The sequence below is a fragment of the Podarcis raffonei genome, chromosome 1 (genome assembly GCF_027172205.1).
Source record: "Podarcis raffonei isolate rPodRaf1 chromosome 1, rPodRaf1.pri, whole genome shotgun sequence".
In the NCBI taxonomy this organism is placed as follows: Eukaryota; Metazoa; Chordata; class Lepidosauria; order Squamata; family Lacertidae; genus Podarcis; species Podarcis raffonei.
Window position 1 is genome coordinate 53,819,336 of NC_070602.1, and position 22,578 is coordinate 53,841,913.

A 22,578-nucleotide genomic window follows, 5' to 3' on the forward strand; every position below is an offset into this window, starting at 1 on the left:
TAGTACTGGCTATCCTGTATATCAGGGATGTCCACCTTCCAAGAGACTGTGATCTACTCCCACTATAAAAACACTGGCAGTGATCTAAAGTTGTTGAGCTTCTTCTGGGGAGGCTTCAGCAAAGTTGTTGAGCCTTTTTTTGGGGGGGTGATAAATCAGGATCACGAGATTGACCAGTGTCGCTCCACGGTCAGTTGGTTGATCGCGATCGACCAGTTGGACATCTCTGATGTATATGATATGATTCAGACATGGCATGCAGATAGCTCCCGAAGATTCAGGCAGTGAGCCAGGCCACATACTACAAATTAAGACAACTGCTAATGTCACTAACCAAACTTATATACCTGGCATTTCTGTCTAGAATAGAAGTGTTACATCACTGGAGGAGGAATTGATTGTGTGACATTCTTTGTGCTGGTGCACCATTTGGCATATCCAACTGTATTATTTTCTGAAGCAGCAAGCCTTTCATCAGGCTGTTAAAGTCATGGAAAGTTCTGCCAGTTCTGAGTTACATTCATTCACTCCTGTTTGCTAGAGCAACAAGCCTTCTGTCAGACTGTTGAATCTTTGAAAGTTTTATGTTGCCTTAATACAGGCCTATTTTGCCCAGGGAAACCCCATTGGTTTTTATTTCTGCTACAGCCACTTTATTTGCATTTTATTTGCATACACATCTCTCCAAACTGATGCCAGTGATCTGGATTTTGAACTCTCTGTGTCCCAACATTTTATGCTAATAATAATAATAATAATAATAATAATAATAATAATAATAATAATGTTATGACAGTTTCATTTTCCTTGCTATTTTTATTGGTTTTCTATGGGGTTTTATGACAATGAGCATTTATACTTATTTGATTGCAGGGTGTTTATATGTCTTTCTGTTAATCATTCATTCATCCCATAATTTTCAGCACATTTCCCTGTCAGTTTACTAACCACAGGAAGTCTGGTGCTTTGTGTTGTTGTTCACTTTTTGAAGTGGATTTGTAGTGTTAGGCCAACCGGAGGCTGTAATCTACTTTAATTGCACAAGTCTAACTTTTCAATATGTGCATTTCAATATTGCCTCCTGAAAAATAGTGACTGTCACCATCAGTTCTGTGACAGACATTTGTGTAGCACTATGTTTTACAAGCTTTTCTGATGGGTTAAAAAAGAAAGTTTATTCACACACTTTCCAGTGCATTGCCTCATCATTTTCCTTATCGCAAAAAGTCCTTTGCCGAAGTGGCTTTGTTGCAGAAAAGCTCAAGAACCAACTGTAACCTGAATTTGCGAATTCGTGATTCAATCCTGCCCCAAAAGACCTAAAAATTTAAGATGTGCCCCTCAGATGCAATAGGGAATTGAAATTCAGTTCTGTAGCAGGGTAAAGTTGGGGCTTAATTTGGGCATGTTCTTAAGATGGCTAAATATTTTGAAACTAATCCTTACAGCTTCCTTCAAGGAGCATCTGTTTGAATTGCAGAGAAATTAATAGCATCCATTTTAGAATGGCTTAATGGAACATATGTATTTCCTTTGATAGCATCACTCAATGTAGGCTGGGAGAGCAAAGTTCTAGTCTCCGTTTGGGAGCACAGTTAAACTATAGAACTCACTCCTGCAGGGGGCAGTAACGGCCATCAACATGGATGGCTTTAAAAGAGGATTAGACAAATTCATGGAGGAGAAGTCTATCAAAGGCTACTAGCCATGATGGTTATACTCTTCCTCTGGGGTCAGAGACAGTATCCTTCTAAATACTAGCTGCATGGCAAAAGGCCAACTGAAGCATTAGAACTGTTACCTTTTGCTAACAGGGTCCCTTAAGGCAAGCAACTAGGCACAGAAGTTTCTGTCATAAATAATGGCTGCCACCCTAATAACCTTATTGTGCAATGTATGATGGGATATCACCCATTCATGTGGTCCTGTCTTAAAGTTGGAAAAGTGTAGGAGTGTCTTCACAATTATAACTGTTAAAATGAGTGCCACTGAAGCACTGCATGCAGCTAATAATAATAGTAATAATAATAATATTTATACCCCGCCCATCTGGCTGGGTTTCCCCAGCCACTCTGGGCGGCTGCCAACAGAATACTAAAAATACGATAAAACATCAAACATTAAAAACGTCCCTAAACAGGGCTGCCTTCAGATGTGAACCAGCCCTAAAAATAATATTAACAATAATCAGTCAGATCTTATATCCATAGCAGCAACCATAGGAGGAATGATCGCTGGGAGAAGCGTGGAGAGAAGAAACCATGGTGCATCTGCGCCAGCACAACCAGACGCCTTCATCTGCCCAACTGCAACAAAACATGTCTCTCCTCTATCAGTCTCTACAGCCACAGCAAATGCTGTAACTCTCCAACGGTTTGACTTCACCCCTCAAGGTACATTCTTCCGTTATCTCTTGAGACAGACAGATGCCAGCCAATAATTATTATTCATGTTTTATATCCAGTTTATCAATTCTCTTCATATGGGTGGAACCATCAGTTCTGCTGCCAAATGAAGTGCTCATTTCACACCTAATTTGGATTAACCTTAGAACTGTCAGGTGTTTTGCTTCCAACTTGTCTGAAGTCTAGTAAGAAACAGAATATTTCTGTTTCAAAACATTTCTTCCTAGGGAAACAATCGTTAGACATAACTCCTAATTATGTTTACTACACACCTCTCATTCTCTTTCTGCTGAATAAGGGGGAAAGGCTCTCCCTTCCCCTTTTTCTGCTGACCCAAACAATTTTTCTTTTTGCCATGATGCCCAAGGACACTTAAAACACCATTGTTACATGACAATAGGCTGTATGCATTTGCATTTTGAACATGAGCTGCGAATCCAAATGTCCAAGGGGTGAAATAATGAGCTTCACCTCCTTTCTTAGGAAATGTGCTACACTCTGTTCAAAATTAGGTTGTCAGCTGTCAACCCAGGAATTCCAAACAAAGAAAAAGTATTCTAGCACCTTGTCCTCTGCCCAATTCTGCCACAGAACCCATAGTGGATGTGCAGGACAATGTAAGAAGCATATTCTTTCAGATAACCTGGTCTTAATTTGTGTAGGAGTTTGGAAACTAATAACAAAACCTTAAACTGGACTCAGCAGCAAGTTTTCTGCAGGTATTTGGTTGGCCACTGTGAGAAGAGGATGCTGGCCCATTGGCCTGGTTCAGCAGGGACTTCATATGTTCTTGGAGAATGAGGGGGCAACTAGGGGAAAGGAGAGATGAAGGCTTGATTAATACTGGAAATGAATATAGCAAGTCAATAGAAAGTCACTTTAACTAGTCACTTTAACTAGAATTATCCTATTTAATCACTGACATTTGGTATAACTAAAGTGACCAATGTGTCTGCAAGCAACAAGAAAAACACACCAGTTTCTTAGTATTTAAACTTGCCTTTTCACACACTTACTAATCACACCTGTATTTCATACTCTCATTTGACTTGACCACATCTTTCTGGAATTTTGTTGGATTGATCTAAGAATAAGTCTACATTGGGTCTAGGTCTTTTTGCATATGTTCAACTCACAAATCCATTCTGTCCTGTTGCGTGTCGAGGTCCCCAGGTCCACCCCAATAACTCACACATCTCACAGAAATTTTTGTTTAAGATTTTTAGCATAATTCTGGCCACAACTTTCTTAAAATACAAATTTGTGAGTGGTTGCTTAGGCATTGGTTGCAACTATCTGCCCCCACCATGGGGGACAGACTGACATTCTGCACGATGCGAAAGTCAGAATCGGGGAATACACTTGGGGGTTACGCGGAGCAGGGAACCTGCCCTCACCCCAAATGCAACCAGGAGCTCATTGCTATGGCCCGAGCCCCCTTGACAGAGTGGACAAGCAATAGTTAGCTCCCAATTCCTTTAACGGAATCCCTTGCAGCAGCAGCATTAGAGGGGCAGGCACAGCCAATCCATGCCCCTCAACCAACCAAACCATAAACCAATGCCTAACTGTGAACCTTACAAGTTGTGACGATTTGCTACGCAAAAACCAAATGGCCCCAGCCAATCAGCCAGATGGACAAAATTCCTACCAGGCCCCCGCTCCAAAGCAGACGACCCCATGACAGGCATAGCAAGGTCAAAGCAAACAACCCTATTCTAGGGAGGGAGGGACGGGCAATCCAATGCACGGGCGAAAAGAGGAAGCCCTAGCCTCGTGCAAGGAGTTTTACTATTTCTGGCTGTCAATCAATAAATGGCAACATTAACTTCTTCCCAACAACAAGGGAAGCCCCAATCGCATCAGTGGCCAACGATCAATTAGCCCGCCCCCCAACTTTGGAGTGTCCTGGCGGCCCCCACCGCAACACATGCTCTCCATGAAGGAGAACACGCTTTACTGCACAAGAATTTGTATTTATATTTCCATTTAAAAGTATATGTTTTTTAAAAAAATGTTGTCTCAAAATATGCATGACTGATGCTTCTTTGATTTGAGAATGGGGTTGGAAGACAAAGGAAAGTTGCAAAAGTTGGTAGAAATCTAAATTTCAATTTCCACTTTATTCCAGAAGGTGCCAGACCAGGTCATAGCAGAATTCCCAAAAACTGATTTTCTCAAGCATCCCTCATGTCAGGGCGACCCAGGTCCTTGGCACTTCTACAGATTATGTCAAAAAAGAACATTTAGTCTTTTCTTTTTGCTACAGCTTTTGAAATCCTGCAGATATTAAGCTTCTTATATCTGGCAATTCATTAGAGTATTCAAGTGTGGCCAAAAAGCTCTGAGTCATTCATTTGCATTTATTATACACTCAACTTTTTCTGCAATAATTATTTAAGGTAAATACACTTTTAAAATCTCTCCTGCATTATCTGTTACAGGATTTATTTTCACTCTCCTTCCCAAGACAGGGTAGTCTGACTTTAAGCTGAATAATGTACTCTGAGTGCCATTGGAAGTAGCCTGGAAGTGCAGGACAAATGAGCATGTTACCTGAAGAATAAAAATGTATTTTGTGGAGAAATGAAGACAGGTGTGGGAAACCTCTTTCAGCCCACGGGCTGCATTCCCTTCATGCATTCTTCTGAGAGCCAGATGGGTTAGAGTCAAAAGTGGAGCAACAAATGTAAGTTTTAGCATTATGCACTTGGCTAGTTTCTACACACACTAACATACTCCCCTCTATCCTCTATCCAGACAAGCAAAAGGCATTATCAGAGTAAAATAAAAATAGCCAGTTTAACATTATCACTTCCCAATAGTTTCCTCATTCCTCCAGGACACTGACCGTTGACACGTTATCAGCCTACAAGCAGCCTTCTGAAGTTCTATAGCTTCAGCTTTGAGTTGTAATTTAGAGGCACTGGGGGGTGCGCTGTTTTTGTAGCTATCCAGCAGTCCTCAACATGCCAGTGTTGGTTTTTACTCCTGCTGTTTCCGCTTGCAGAACCATGGAGGGCTTGGCTAAAATAGCCACTCCTAGAGTTCAAGGGAAACAGCCTCCACCCAACTCCTGCCAACATTTGCTACTATGGTATCTACTCAGAGCTTATCAGGCACTGGCAAAGAGCCAATGTTGTTTACTTGTAATATGGCCACTTGCCATTATACAAATCTGGCCGCAAATAACTAATAATAATTTTACATATGAATCAGATTTCAAAAATTGTTATAAAAGCTATACCTCTATAGTAATAGGATCTCCATAGTAATCATTAGTATGTACTAGTACATAAGGCTGGCGTAGACTGCCTAACTCTCCAGTGAATCATCTGCTCCATCCAACTTCCTCACTTTCTGCACTGACAAACATTGTCCTCAAAATTATTCCAGCAGTTCTCAGTTCTGGCATTAACTTCCTCCTCCTTCAAGATTACACTTGTTGACACTTCAAATGTCACTTCAAATCAAAGTTGAATGATTTTTGGAAGCAATTTCCCATCATGGTACCCCAAGCGGGCCACAGAGGTGAACGTACTTGTGGAGTACCTATAAAAAGAAAATGTTTACTTAAAGTGGCACCCTAACAGTGCAGATCAGCAAACCGATCTATGCTCTCAAGGGCACAAAATACTGTCTTCTAGTAAACTGAGCTGAACAGGTCATTTTAATGGTGGGTGATTCTATCAATTTCTCTTTCTCTCAGTTTTTCATTTTTCCAATCTAGAGTTCAATTCATATCACCTTGCTTTTTTTTTTTTAAGTCTTCATCAGGATTTTACTGTGATTTCCTCCTTACATCCATATTTTGTACGCAATTTTGCTGAATAACCACATTTTAGGGAAACAATTTCCCTAAATATAATGCACTTTTGTATGTGACCCGCATATGCATTTTTGTAGACACTACTTGGCTTGGGAACTGCACTGCAAAAATTCAGAGAAGTGCAAATTTCAAAGGATGACTGTGTTTTGGTGAATCTGTGGTTTCAGAAAGTGCAAATTAGGTAGGCTTGCCTTTAAATGTGCACTGAATCAATTTTCTTCCCCACCCCTGGTTCCTGTCTAATACAGTCAAACTTTGGTTCTCAAACGGCTCCGTTTTCAAACGTTTCGGCTCCCAAACGCCGAAAGCCCAGAAATAAATGCGCCAGTTTTTAAAGATTCTTCAGAACTTGAATGTCTGACATGGCTTCCGCTTGAGTGCAAGAAGCTCTTGAAAGCTGCGCCTTGGTTCTTGAATGTTTCGGAAGTGGAACAGTCTTCCGGAGCAGAATACGTTCGACAACCAAGGTTTAACCATACCAAATATGTCCATTAGTATGATTGGGCTTCTTTGTGAAGAAAAAAAAATGTAGAAAAGAATCAGATATACGTAGACCAAGAACAGGCCTACTCTACACATTATCCTATCTCAACTTAGTAGTAGCTTCCACTGCCTCAGAGGACGTAGCCTGGTACAGTCCATGTGAAATTTTTGTTAGAAAATATCTAAACTATTTTTCAATTTGGCAGGATTTGTATATTTAAGGCAGGGGTGAGGAACCTTTTTCAGCCATAGAGCTGCATTCCTTTCTGAAGTATGGCCAGAGGTAAATGTGGCTGGAGCAATCTTTGTACAGTCAGCTATTTTCTACACATGCTCACATACCCTACTCAGTCCTCCATCCAGGCAAGTGAGAAGCATTACTGTAGTTCAAGGAAACATTTCAGCCGGGCAAAAACACTCAGGGTGTAGAGCAGGGCCAGGGAGGGATGTGACAGGACTTTGGTCTTTCAAATTTCGCCTTCCGTTTTGCTCAATTCACCGCATCACATTTTTGTGACACCCTGCAGTGCCCCCTAGGCTTGATGCACAGAACCGGCTGCACTGCCCCAAATCCACCTCTGGGTGAGACAGTGAGGGCTAAGGAGAGGTCTGAGGGCCAGACAGAGAAAATCGCTGTAGACTCCTGGGCCTGGACTTCCTCACTCCTGATCTAAGAACTCGAGCTCTCTCATCCAAGGTACAGTGGTACCATTTAAGCTATGTTGCACAACTGCCTGCCTTCAGAGTCTTGCTGTGTTCCTCCTGAACCAGAACATCTAACGCTAGTTTCATTAGACACACCTTACAAAAAAGAGAGTATGGTGTGGCAGTGAGAGTATCAGATTGAAATTCCTATTAGGCCATGACACATACCAGGGGACTTTAGACTAGTTGATATCTCTCAACCTAATCTGTGTCATAGGTTTGTTGGTGATCAAATGGGAGGAACTGAATAGGCCACCTTGAACTGCCTCTTGGAATGTGGAGAGATAAATATATGACAAAAACAAGTGTCTTCTGGTCAATGTGTTGAACGTGTCACCTTTATTCAGTTAACTAACGTTCAACTTTGGAAGGCCCATAGCTCCATGGTAGAGCCAGGGCCGGATTGAGGTTTCATGGGGCTCTAAGCTACTGAAGGTAATGGGGCCCTTCATATGTCCGGCTGTCCTTTGTCAACAACAAATTGTTGCTGTTTTTTGTGTTGAATATATGCTATATGGTAATTTATGGACCTAATAGGTATCTAAAGCCAGTTGCACATAACAAAATATGTATTTTAGTAAAGTATTGTTGAACTGAAATACAATTAAGAATAAGTTTATCTTACATTTTGGAAATGTACATCCAGGTTTTTTCCCCCCTTTAATTTTTTTGGGGGCCCCCGAGAGAGTGGGCAGCTTTCTGTAACCTGTGCTCTTAACTTCTATGATTTACAAATAACTTACCTTAGATGTGAATCACTGACCTCCGTTGGGGTATCCTGTCCCGCTTTATAGCCTTATAGCTAAACCAGTATGCAGAGACTTCCCTGAAGTATGTGTATGCTTGTTTGTCATAAGTTTCTCCTCTCGTGGCTCTTGACTGAGTCATATCTAGCAGCATCTGCTGGATAGATCTGGGATTGCAGCCAAGAATAATTTACCTGCTCAAACGCCGAGCAAAGCTTGGCACAAGCAGTAGTGGCTTCGATATTCTGAGGGAACAAATTCCGCTGAGTGCAGCTCTACACATGAATTTGTACATGGATGATCAAAGATGAATGCACTGGTGGGGACAGCCACTGCTCAGCCAACCTTTTACTCTCTCCTCATTGCTCCAAGGCATCTCATTAAAGCCAAGGCATTGTATGAAGAACTTCACATTCACATTCCTGGTTTTCTTTTATTTTATGGAATTGGGGGACGAAAGAGTAGAAGCAAATATCCCATTGACACTGAGGGAAAACAGCTGAGAATGAAACTGGGCTGTGGAATGGAAGAAACTGCACCAAGTTTTGACTAGTCTTGGTGCAGTTTTTCACTCTTACTCCAACCCCCCCCCCAAAAGCCCCAGGTGATATTTCTAATTTCTTTCCTAAGGATATAGCCATTTGAAAAGGTAGATAGATAGAGAGAGAGATGATAGATGGTAGATGATAGATAGATGATAGATAGATAGATAGATAGATGATAGATAGATGATAGATAGATATAGATATGAGAGAGAGAGAGAGAGAGAGAGAGAGAGAGAGATGATTTCAAGCACAGCACTGAATGGCCATTTCCACGTAGTGCTTCAGGTGTGGAGCCAGCAGACCTTAAAGATTGCCCCAGACTCTTCAGAGCCTTATTTACTTAATTCGTCTCTCTTTCAGTGAACATTTCTTTCTCTCTTAACTGCCAAGGCATGGCTGTAGGCTTCCAAGGAATTGAGCACTCACTCTCCTTTATATCATCTATCAAATAAGATCCCTGCCTCTGATCTTCCTTAACAGAAGTAATCCAAATAAATTCTTCCTTTGCCAAATGTGGAAGCTGCCTTCATGGAGCAAGTGCAAATGAATTCACAGAGTGCTCCCCCCTCCCCTAGAAAACATGCAGGCACAGACCTGCTCTCTTCCTCACACACTTGTGCACACACACACACACACACAGAGAGAGAGAGAGAGAGAGAGGCACACAGACTACGTAGAATGCCTTGAAGAAACTGTAGCTAACCACCTTATTAGTATTCCTCTCTCCACTGTGTTTCACTTGCAGCAAGGGAGGGCTGAGCAAAATGCAGTAGAACAGGGACAGAGACAGAGCTGGCAATCATCTCAATGCAGGCTGCTGGATGTAGGGGGTGGAGGGGGGATGCAGCAAAGCAAGATTAATAACCTTGCCATAATCCCGTGCACCCTGGCAGGAGGTGCCTCTGGTGACCAATCCGTCCCTCTCTTGATTAATTAGACAGCGTGAGTGAGTGGCTGGCAGTCCACCTGGCTTTTTTGAGGGGGTGGGGGCTGCCTGCATTTGCCGTTCTTTGAAACCTCTACCCATCAGGGAAGGTAACAGTGAGACGTACCATCTGCAGCATACACAGCCGCTATTGGAGGCTTACCACTGACAGTTTTGCTATACAGTTTTGGTGAGCAAGGAGCAAGGTGTATCGTGCAGAGGGGGGATTTCTATCATTGGGCCACTGATTCCTCCCCCCCCCATAGTGTTTGAATTCTGGACTTACTTTTGGCAAAGTCTCTTGGACACCTTTTCTCTCCCTCCCCTCCCCAGGGTTGGATGATCAGGAAATGATGGACCATCTGAAAACTAATTTTTGTGCTCCTGTGTGACTTCAGGTACAGCTGGAGGAATTTTAATTGCCCTTGGAGAAGTTTTATTCACAGGGGGAACTACCAGAAAGGTAAGTCGAGAGGTGTTGCCACCTTTTCCTTCCTTCCTTTTCCTTTCTGTTCTATGAGATTTTTTCCATGGTTGAAAAAGAGATTTGGATATATAGAGACAGTGCCTAATGCCATGCTGGAGTTGCCTCTAGGTTCAAGTGCTTGTCTTTTACAACTCCTTTGCTCTTTCTTTGATGGGCAGGATAGCACCTTTCAAAGAATCTTGCATATTGCTGATGTACAATGTTTTGAAAATGTATTTTGAAAGCTTGTTTTAGAGGATTTCTGTGGCTTGTGGAAAAAAATAGTGTATAGTATACACTAAAAGCCCACCTTGCTATAGCCTACCTCTATTGAGGCATTAACTTGGATTTGAGTCCTTGTGTTCCCTTAGCTGGTACTGGGTTGTTGTTTTTTACCCCTTTCTCCTCTGTGCATTTCTGCCTGCTCAGCTGAAATGATGGATATGTGGGTTCAGAAAGCTGCTCCTGCTACTCTTGGCTAGCATAGATTGATAGCAAAATGGGAATTAGTCAGGGTTTGTGAGCTGCTGCTTCTTATATAAAGTTTCTCTGTGATGTCTGTGTCGCTGGTGGGACTTGGGTACACAGATTTATCTTCATAGGCTGTCTTTCTTTTTCTTGCCTGGTCAGTATGTTAGCCACATCTGATTTTCCTAGCCCCTTTCAATGTTTGTGCAAAGGTGAGATGCATATATATATATATATATATATATATATATATATATATATATATATATAAAGCAACACTTGGACCACTGTAGTTTTCTGTGACAGATTGTTTCCCTGAGTCTGGTGGTTTAGCTTTCATGTTCATCCTTGCTTCGTGTACAGATGTTGAAGTGAAGGATCTGAGATTCTCTTAGCCTTTTCCACCTTGCAATTAGTCTTTCAGAGTGAAATGTGATTGCAGTGGAGTGACACGAAAGGACTCCTTCACCGGAGTATTTTGATTGCCACACTGACATCACATTGGTTTTTCAAGAGGCTGAGGAACCTTCTGTAAATACAGGAGTAACGGTTCCCAAGAGGGCTTGCTGGGAATATCTTGCTCCATCTTAGTGCATACATGTGAATTATTGGATGCAGTTTGAGACACTCATTGGATGTGAGATGTATACAGTTAGGAAAAGGCAGAGGTTGCATCATGTCACGAGCGATCTTTTTATGCAAGTCTATATACATATAATGTTTAAATGGTGATATTTGATACTTAACCTATCAATAAAGGCAAAACTACTTGATTGCCTTTTTATTTAATATGTTCAATAAAGAGAGTTTTATTTCCTTAAAGGCTGTGGTACAGTTAAACTGAAAACTTAATAAAAAGGCTCTGTCACAGCACAAATCAAAGCGCCTAGTGATGCTGTGTGTGTGTGTGTGTCTTGCCTGTCACTTTCTCCTTGAAGGTTTAGTGATTGTTTTTGCAGAAAATAGATTGAAGAGGGGGAGGTGTTTAAAGAAGGTAAGGTAAACCCAGATGCATTTTCCTTTTCATCTCCCGAAAGCAATATGCCAGCCTGCCATTCGCGTTGCTGCTCTGAAATATGACATTCCAATCTCTCTCTAGTTAAGATGACATTTACTTTAGATTTGTTTTGCTTTGGCATTTCTTCTACAAACTGCCTGTCCTTCCGTTCAACACAAGGATTGCAAATGCTTCGTGACGGTATTCATTTTCTGGGTTTGAAAACATTTTACATACATTTTCGAAACAGTGTCTTTTGAGATACAAAGATCTAAGGTGATGGAGGAAACTGATGTTGCATGGGGTACCCTGAGGATATCAAATCTAAAGGTGCAGAGAGGTAACAAGAGACAGTCTTGTGCTTTTACTTACTGAGGTCGAGCTGTCCTCAGCAGGAGTTTGGAAAGACTTTCTACTTGACATGAGGCAATCATTGAGTTGCTAAATAGGTGAATAGATGATGCTGTCATTTGTAGTTGGACCAAATTGCATGAAATTATCATATGAAAGTGAGAAGCATTTCTGTCCTGCAATGCTGTCTGCCCGTTAGTATTTGTTGGGCGCCTCTTAAAAATTTTTTTTGTAACACTGCATTATTTCCATTTTCAACCTGGATTTCAAATCAGTGTAAGTTATCTGAAAGTCATACTTGATAGGATTTCAAATCTAGACATTCATAACTCACCGTCAGATAGCAAACATATTAACTTGGAAGTAAGGCTTGCTAAGTTCAATGAGACGTACTCCCGAGTAATGTGCCAATGAGAATGTAGCATTAAAACCCAACAAAACTGTGTTGGTACATTTAAATGATGATGTCCCCCCCCCACCTACTCAATTATCCTTTAAAATCCAGCAGAGCTAGACTGTATTGCAGAACTACACCTCAGCCAATAAAAAGGTGGTACTGACATATTCTGTGGCAAACTAGCTGATTTATGAAAATCCAGGAGCATTTTTGGAAGTAAAATAGAAACTTGTATATGGTCTCAGAGAGTGTTTCACTTGGTTTATTATAGGTATGGATTTTCTTTTTCAAGTGTGTATGTTCCCCCCCCCATTTCAACAGTGCAGAAGATACCACAGTTCATTCTGTGGGTATATTGCTTCAAGTATTATGTAAAAGTGCACCTTTCTATATTCTGGTACTTGTCAATGTGTTGCTATGGGAAAGTCTCTGAGATGGCACAAACCAAAGTAAAGTTATACTGCAGTGAACAGTCCTCAGCAAAGATGTAGGCGAAATGGAAATCTGAAAACATATTATCCAAACATTTTAAGAAATGTGGTTAACAATTTTTTAAAAGTTTGCTTCTTCCTCCTTGAGTAAGGTATGATCACTCAGTTGTTCCTTTTGCTGCTGAAATCATTTAGCCCTCCAGGCCCTATGACTCTTGCTCCACATCCGAAAACCCTAGGCACTTTACACATGAATTCTTCCTTTCCTATGAAACATGCTGGGATGACAACTGGCAAGGTCATCTTGGAATGCTAAATAGGAAACAAACAAACATTGATCTACCAAAAGCACAAATTGTGTGGGCTGAGGATGATACGTACAGCCAAGTGGTTAGTTATGTCTTCTTAGTATGGAATAGTATGTCCCATGGAAGTGATGGTGGTGGAATTGATGACAAATTGAACAGCTGTGATAGTCGAAGGAGTTACACCTAAAGTCACTGTGCTCATCTTTTTTTGACAATAAAATTCCCTTGTAGTGAATCGAATTATGCAGATGGTGTGGTTGCCAATGGGAAAAAATGGGTGTTAAAATAAGAACCACTGGGAAATTGTTTTTATTACATATAGCATTATTTAATTCCCCTCATAACTTTCTGCTCATTTCAGAACAGCCAACTTATTTGTGTTTCTTTCCTTCAGCAGATGCCTAGGATAAAGCTTATTAAAGAGCCTGAATGTAATCTTCCCACTCCTTGAAACAGCAGTCTCATAAGGACACCATCCCGGTGACCTAGGTACCTAGTTCGTTAAACCCCCTTTGAGCTCTCTGAACTTAGAGCACCTTTTTGCTGTTTGTCCTTTATGAAGTGTATGTCTGTTTTGCTCCAATTGGCTCCTGAAGAGACTTTTGGACCTATGTGTGATGGGATGGTGAGCTGCTTGTGCGTAAAATCCTAGTCCCTCAGAGTTTGGCTAAGTCCACAAACCTCTGTCTGTGACGGAGCGCCTTAAGCATGGCTCCATCAGTCGCTCGTTGAATCGGACAGTGGGCGTTTACGGAACTTCTTCCAGCATAAAAGCTCCTTAACGGAAACGCGTCTTCTGGACTCTTGGCGTGACAGTTTCCGGCGAGGAGTGGGTGTCCCTACAGGAGGTCCTGAAACCTCCCCACTGTTTTCGCTTGAAGTGTCTCTGAGCCCTCCCTCCGACTCACTTTCCCTTGGAACTCCACTTCTCCCCCTGCTGGTCCCCTCCTCAGCTGAATGGTCTCTCTCACCCTCCGTGAGCCCTTTCACCTCCTGCGTCTCAGATGGCAGTTCCCTGACATCCACCTCCCCTCCAGGGCCCCCTTCACCCCCTTCCCTCCCCTCCTCTGCGGGAGGCGAGGGAGCAAAACCCCTGAAGGAACCTCCCTCATCTTCCGAAGTTTCGAACACTTCCCTCCACCTCTTGCTGTTTCCGGTTTCCAAGTACTCCTCCTCATCGGAGTCTGTTCCTCCTTCCAACTCCGATTCCCTGAATCCTTCCAGTTCCTCCTCATTGTCGGTGGTGCCAAAGTACTCCCTCCGGAACCTCGCTACTGGCTGAGGTTTCCTGGGGAACCTTTGGTGGAACGTTTCGATCAAGATCTCGTCACGGACCTCCTCTGCCGTCACCCAGGTGTTTTCCGACTCCGGTTCCCCTTCCCACGCGACCAAATACTCCACCTGATTACCCTTCCACATGGAGTCGATGATTTCCGCCACATGGTTGCTGCTTTCCCTTTCTTCTATGGCTGGCCCCCGTGTGGATACCCCTTCACCTTCCCCCCTATATGGTGACAGTAATGACCTGTGGAATACTGGGTGCAGTTTCATGTGGTTCGGTAACCGGAGTCTGAAAGCCACTGGGTTGACCTGTTGGATGACCTCAAATGGTCCCAATCTTTTGGGTCTCAATTTCTTGCAACCCCCCTTGAACGGCAACCCTTGGGTTGATAGCCAGACCTGACTCCCCACCCTAATGGTTTCACCTTCCCTTCTGCTCTTGTCTGCCTGCCTCTTATATTCTTCTTTGGCCCTTTCTAAGTTGAGTTGGAGTTGACGATGGATCGCTTCCATTTCTTCTACAAAATGTTCAGCGGCCGGGACACTCCATCTCTCCCCTCCTCCCCCTGGAAACGCCCTGGGGTGGCACCCATAATTAGCCAAAAAGGGGCTCATCCCGGTGGACACATTCTCTGCATTATTGTAAGCAAATTCCGCTAGCGCCAACTTTTCGACCCAATCGTTCTCTCTGTCATTGACATAACACCTCAGGTATTGTTGAAGGATACCGTTTGCCCTCTCCGCCTGCCCATTGGTCTCAGGGTGCCTGGCAGTCGAAAAGTTGACCTCTACGTGCAACAAGCTCATAAGTTTCCTCCAGAATCTGGACGTGAACTGTTTCCCTCTGTCGGAGACCACCCTCAAGGGGGCGCCATGCAGCCTAAAAATATGTTCTACAAACAATTTCGCTGTCTCTTCCGCCGTGACTGCATGTGAGCAAGCTACAAAGTGACCCATCTTAGTTAACAGGTCTACTACGACTAGTATGGCGGTTTTCCCCTGGGATTTAGGCAGATCAGTCATAAAAATCTATCGATACCGCCTCCCACGGTCGTTCTGGTGTGGGTAACGGTTCTAATAACCCCGCTGGTGCCCGCCTTTCTCCTTTGGCTCTCTGGCATTGGTCACACCTTCTCACATACTCCCGTACATCCTCCCTCACCTTGGGCCACCAAAACTCCCTGGTCACCAACCACATGGTCTTGTGTTGCCCAAAATGCCCCGCTGTGGGATTGTCGTGCAGCTGTTTGAGTACTCTCCCCCTCAATTCCCCTTCGGGTATATATAGTGCCCCTTTGTAATACAATGCCCCGTTTCTTTCTTCAAAACCTCCGGGGTCTTCTCCCTCTCTCCTTAAACCTCTGAGCTTATCCTGGGCGTATTCATCATTTACCGTTCCCTCTACCAGTTCTCTTTCCCCCACCCAGGCCGCCCCACACACCCAGTGGTCCTCTGGGATAATATGTCTCTCTTCAGGCGCTCCCTCCCCCTCCAAATATTCAGGTTTGCGAGAGAGAGCGTCCGCTCTGATGTTTTCTGGACCTGGCACATAGCAGATTTCAAAATGGAATTTGGAGAACTCCTGGGCCCATCTCACTTGTCGTTGGTTGAGCACTCGTGCCGTTCTCCAATACTCCAAATTCTTGTGGTCCGTACACACTTGCACCTTATGCTGTGCGCCAATTAGTAAGTGTCTCCATCTCCGGAACGCTTCGTGAATGGCGAGTAGTTCTCGGTCATATACGGTGTAGTTCCTCTCGGATTTGTTCAGCTTACGCGAAAAGAAGGCACACGGTCTCCATTCCGACTTATTGCTCCCTGGCTGAAGCAGCACCGCCCCCACCGCCCGGTCTGAGGCATCAGTTTCCACTCTCATGGGTTTTTGTAAATCCACATGCAGGAGCTGTTCTTCCGAAGCGAATGCCCTTTTCAATTCCTCAAATGCTTGCTCCGCCTCCGCCGTCCAAACGAATTTCTCCTTGCTGCTTAGACAGTCCGTGATGGGAGCCGTTAAGTGGGCAAAGTTCTTGATGAATTTACGGTAAAAGTTCCCAAACCCTAAGAACCTTTGCACATCCTTTTTCGTTTTCGGTGTCTTCCATTCCAGCACCGCCTGGACCTTGCCTGGATCCATGGCTAATCCCTTGTCTGATAAGCGGTACCCCAGGAATTCCACCTCCTTGGTGTGAAACTGACACTTCTCCAATTTCACCCACAGCTGGTTTGCTTGTAGCTGGCTCAGCACTTCCCTGACATCCTTTACATGCTGCTCCTCATTCTCTGAATATATCAGCACGTCATCGAGGAAGGCCACGCAATTCTTGTAGAGCAAAGGTCCCAGGACATGGTTCATGAGCGATTGAAAACAGGCGGAGCCTGATTGCAATCCGAATGGCATAACGAGATATTCAAAAGCCCCCAAAGGGGTGAACATGGTGGTTTTCCATTCATCCCCTTTCTTTATTCGTATCAGGTTGTATGCCCCTCTCAGGTCCAGTTTCGTGAATATCTTTCCCTTCCTCACCCTGGTCAAAATGTCATCAATCCTGGGCATGGGGAAAGTCACTGGTTCTGACACGGCATTTAGCCGCCGGTAGTCCACTACAAGCCTGGGTTTATCCGTGTTTTTTTTGTCCACAAAAAACACTGGGCTCCCCCCCACCGCTCTGGACTCTCTGATGAAGCCCCTCTTCAGGTTTTTATCAATAAACTCCCTTAACTCCTGCATTTCCCTGTCTGACATGGCGTACAGCTTGCCCACGGGGAGCTGGGCCCCAGGGACCAGGTTAATTTGGCAGTCAAAGTCTCTATGCGGTGGTAGTTTATCTGCTTCCCTTTCGCTGAAGACCTTGCTTAGGTCAGCGTATTGTTTGGGCACCTTCCCTTTGTCCGCCACTTCCGTCCCTGCTAGAAAGGCTTTTGCCCCTTCTGCCACCTTTCCCTCTCTGCAGTGTTCCAGGCAATGTGCTGACCCAAAGGAGACCACTCTCTGATGCCAGCCCACTAGCGGGTCATGCAATGCTAGCCAGCTCATTCCCAAAATGACGGGAGCCCCTCCCAGGGTGGCCACATTGAACGCTATCCTTTCGGTGTGCCTGGCCACCCTCATAACCATTGGGACGGTCTGTAGGCTAACTTCTCCTCCCAACAGCTCCCTCCCATCGATCGTGGTCACCTGCAGGGGGTTGCTTAAAGGGAGTGTCTGTATCTGGTGTTCAGCTGCAAACTCCTTACTCATAAAATTACAGGAGCTGCCTGAGTCCAACAGCGCCTTTGTCTTTAGTGGGTATCCGTTTGCCAGCTCTAGCAACACCTCTATTACTAGGGCTGGTCTTGGAGGTTCCGGAGTGGGCACTTTTACTGCTCCTTGGCCTGGCTGCAGTGCCCTGACGGTGGCAGCCAGGCGTTGGCTTTTACTGGCTCCTGGACTCCCTCCTCCTTCCCCCCCAACAGCTCCTGCCATCCCTTGCCATTCCTTTCTTTGAGGGCAGACTCTGGCAAAGTGACCTGGCTGCTGGCAGAGATAACATTTCTTGGTGCTCTTTCCCTCCTTCTTCCTCCCTTCACTGGGATTTGAAACTGCGCGCGCGCGCGCTGTTCCAACTTCCATCGGCTCTCCTGGCGGGAAACTTGGCTCTGGAATCTCTGGAATGCGGAAATCCCTCCAACGCTCTCCTTTCCCCTCCCGCTTCTCCAAGGCTCTTGCCTCCTGGCGCGCTCCAATGGTCAGCGCTGATTTGGTCAGCTGGTCCATAGACTCCGCCCTGGGCGCCCGGGAAAGTTCGTCTTTCACCGCCGAAGAAAGCCCTTCTTCAAAGAGCATTTGAATGGGTTCTGCCGATAGGTCCCATCCCAATTTATGTATCAACATTGTAAACTCAGTCCAGTACTCACGAACCGATCGGCTCCCCTGTTTGCAAGCCATCAATTGTCTGCGCACCAGTCCCTGTTCAATCTCGCTGGAAAACATCAAATCCATGGCGCGAAAAAACTTCCTCGTGTCCTTCAGCATTTCACTATTCCCTGCCATCAGGGGTCTAACCCAGTCTCTCGCCCCCCCTTCGAGATGGCCAATCACAAACGCCACTCGCGATGCCTCGTCGGGAAAGTCGTTAAACTGCAGTTCGAGAGCATACTGCATCTCTGTCCTAAAGGCTTGGTAGTTCCTGGGGTCCCCCCCAAACTTCTGCACCAATCCTGGCATCTTTCTTGCTAGTGTAGCGCCTTTTGCCTTTTCTGCATCCTGCGCCCTCCTTTCTTCTAGCCTCGCCGTTTGCAGTGCTAGCTGGACTTCCAACACCCTGTACCTTTCTTCCAGGCTTGGACCCTCTCCAGCTCCTCCTGCTCCCCCGGCTCCGGCTGGGTTGCTCATGATGCCTCTCTGCACAAGCTGCTTTCAGGGACTGTCCGATTGCTGTGATGGGATGGTGAGCTGCTTGTGCGTAAAATCCTAGTCCCTCAGAGTTTGGCTAAGTCCACAAACCTCTGTCTGTGACGGAGCGCCTTAAGCATGGCTCCATCAGTCGCTCGTTGAATCGGACAGTGGGCGTTTACGGAACTTCTTCCAACATAAAAGCTCCTTAACGGAAACGCGTCTTCTGGACTCTCGGCGTGACAGTTTCCGGCGAGGAGTGGGTGTCCCTACAGGAGGTCCTGAAACCTCCCCACTGTTTTCGCTTGAAGTGTCTCTGAGCCCTCCCTCCGACTCACTTTCCCTTGGAACTCCACTTCTCCCCCTGCTGGTCCCCTCCTCAGCTGAATGGTCTCTCTCACCCTCCGTGAGCCCTTTCACCTCCTGCGTCTCAGATGGCAGTTCCCTGACACTATGCATTTACACCTTTTAAAACTTTTTCTGGTCAGTTTTACCAAGAAGCAGTCGCTTCAAGCATCAGATTGCAAAGGGAAAGCATCATTCTGCATTTTGTATTTCTTAAATCAGTGATGCCTTAGATCAGTACAGCTCCAATCATCCCGGACTATAGGTCAGGCTGGGTGAAGGTGAAGCAGTTGAAATCCCACAACATCTGAAGAGCTAAAAGTTAGCCACCCCCATCTGAATTTATTAACTCCTGCCCAAAGCAAAGGGTGTGACCTGGACCTTTCACATCAGGTGTAAAATGCCTAACTCTAGCACTGTTTGTTTGCTCTGCTCTAAAACTGTCTCGTTGACTAGTCCAAGTCATCTTGTCAATGGTAACAATGGTTCTCTATGCTAGGGATGGAAGAATGTAAACCACATGAGATATCTAGCAGTTTATGGTTGCTGGGATTCTTGCAAGGGTTGGAAGACAAAGTGGACCGTTGCCTGGTTCAGCAAGACACTTCCTTAAGAAATGTGCACATGAAGATCATGGAGCAGATACCAGATAAGTTTCTTAAAAGTGAAAAGGGTCCCAAGTACACACTATTGCTTTATAAAATAGAAACAAAACCTTATTTATAATTTGGTGGTAGTTTCACCACTTTCTCATCTACTCATTCTTGGTGTTTTGGGTCATTGCAATATTAGTAGATGGCTTTGGTTGCAAGAATACTTTGAAACTCTAAGCTTCTAAAATGATGTACAGTGAGGAAAATTTATTGAATAGGCTAATAGCTATTCATCAAACAGTATTTCATGAATCTAATGAGTAATGGCAGGGAAGCTGAAACATGGGATGCTCTCATTTGAGTTGTACGCATTCAAATTATGGTTATTTTAAAGAAGTAAAAGCAATCATCCTTGCTCTTGCAGAATTGCATTTTAAGAAAATAATAAATAATGATCATTTAAAACTGATAAAGCACCTACAATTTTCTAACCACCGTACATGCATTAAAAATAAGACAGACCTGCCTGAAGACTCACAGTCTAATAGATGAGCTACAAAATGAAAAGGGGATGGGGAGGAAAGAGAAAAGCAAACATTGGAAAAGCTGCTTCTTTTCTGGCTGATAGATGGGGGCAGACTGGTCCTTACTATGCCTTTATGTTCATTCACACAATGTCGCTTTGCCAGCTTCTTGAAAAGTGTGACACTACTGTCAAAGCAGAATGTGGGCCCATCCATGACCCATGAATCTGACTGTGAGCAGATATGAGGAACAATGAAGAACCTCTGAGGTGTGGTTTAATTACTTAGAAATTACTTACTTAGGTTCTAGATACGGTATGCACAACAGCATTCTGGGTCACTGAGATTTTCAGAGGCCCTGCTAATGTTGCCACACTCTCCTGAAATTAAACCCGAGGCCACTCAAAGTAGGGCCTTTATTGTGGTGGCATCTGCCGTGTGAAATTACTTCCCTTTAAAACTAAGGCATGCACTTATTACTATATGTTTTTGGCACACACCAAAGTATTTTCTGTTTGCTCAAGCATTCCCAGATCATTGCTATTGTCTGGTGTGTGTTTTTTGTGGGTCACCCTGGAGGAATTTATATTACTACCATGTATTGTATCATTTTTATTTGGTTTTTTATTATCATATGGGTTTTGGAGACTCCTTTGAAATTCTCAAATATTAAGCAGTATACAGGTGGTGACCATTTTGCACGGGGGCTCCATTCCTGGCCCCAGTGCACGTCAGTGGAATGCATATAACTGCACCCCACCCCATTCTGCCCTGTCCCCATTTTCCCCACCCTGCCCCTGTTCCAACCGAGTTCTTCCCACCTCCACCTCCCTATTCCACCTTCTGGGTCCAAAAGGACCCACACGTTGGCTATCACATGTCAATTGCACAAGCCTAAAATGATTGCCGCCTGTATCAGTGTGACAGATGCCTAAGGCTGTAATCCTAGACTTATTTGCTTACCTGGGAGTAAGCCCTATTAAATCCAACAGTCTTAAATAACAAGAATGAGTTGATAATATCAGTAGTTCATTTGACCCAAGTGAAAATATAAATGTGTTCAATCATCTGTTAACAGTGTTTATGTAATTTGTAAATGTGCTGTTGTTGAGGTTCTTTAAACATAATTCCTTCTTGAACCCAGGATTTTTTAAAAATAATGCTTGTCCATTGAAACATTTTAGAGAGTTCATTTGCAGAAAATTGGCTATGTGTTTAACTTCTTAGAGTACAGAAGTAGCAACAGCATAACAGTGACCAGAGCAAGCCAGTCTAGGACAGAACTCATGAACAACATTGCTGTACTACATGCAATGATTCTATTCAGAGCAAATGGCATGTGATGTCCAAATTGTCTATCTCTATACACATATAAAATGCAGTAGCAGACATTGTAATTCATGCTAGCAGAGGCTGCCTAATGCCTTCCCCATCAATGGTTATTTTGCTAACTCCATCTTCTTACAGCAGTTGCTACAGACTACTTATTTATATCCTAACCTTGGTTTTCTAGGCAAGAGGACCATTCAGTGCAGCCTACAATATCTTAAAATAAAGCAATATAACAAAATGAGAGGCATACTTAAATAAATCATCAAAAACAACGAAAGCAGTGTGAAATTGCAGACGCTTCAGAACAAAACAGTCAGGCACAGGAAAATTAACCAAAAATGCGAGTATTAATGTGCTCCTGAGTGCAGAACAGGGATGGAGATCCTGTGATCCTCCAGATGTTGTTGTACTTCAAGTCCCATAATTCTCAGCCAGCATGACCTATGGACAGAGATGATGGAAGTTGTAATTCAACATTATCTGGAAGGCCACAGCTTCCCCAACACTGCTGTAGAATGGTGTGCACTTGCTACACATTAGTTATTGATTTGCAGAACATGAATATTTATCCCCATCATGGAATTATTTTGGGAGCATCATCAAGTAAGTTGAGTGTAGGTTAAAGCCTTCTGGATAGATCTGCTATGTCCAGCTACAAAACAGACCTGCTGGCCTTAGCCTTTGATCACAATAGGTATACATTCTATTTAGCATGCCATTAAATCTTCCTTTGAACAAAATTCACCAAGGCTGCAATGCTATGCTGTATGGAAGTAAGCATCACTGAGGTTCATAGGAATTGCTTGAAGACACATACCTAAAATCAGGCTGCATACTCCTTGCCTCTTAATCTCTCCAGACCTCTGTATTTTGGAAAGACTTCTTCATTATTATGCAGTCAGCCAGAGGATGAAACTAAACACTATAAAGTCTACTTAAATCAGAAGCTGAAGGTAGCCCAGGAAAAGTTTTCTGTATTATTAAGCTGTGTTAGAAGAAGCTCAATATGAGGATAAACTGTACTAAATACAGACTTTGGAAACCAGATGGTGAATACTGTGTGTTCTTTGCCTCT

The 22,578-nt window shown here is 43.9% G+C and overlaps 1 protein-coding gene across 2 annotated transcripts in view; it reads left to right on the forward strand.

Moving 5' to 3' along the window:
- Positions 1-9,356: 9,356 nt before the first annotated feature.
- The window catches only part of LRRC4C (leucine rich repeat containing 4C), a 625,819-nt gene continuing 612,597 nt past the window's right edge, over positions 9,357-22,578 (forward strand). Inside the window, exon 1 of one of the 2 annotated variants that reach the window (XM_053387713.1) lies at positions 9,357-10,101. The gene's annotated coding sequence lies outside the window, so the exon portion shown is untranslated. The remainder of the gene's footprint in view (positions 10,102-22,578) is intronic. The other variant, XM_053387698.1, reaches the window with a different exon arrangement.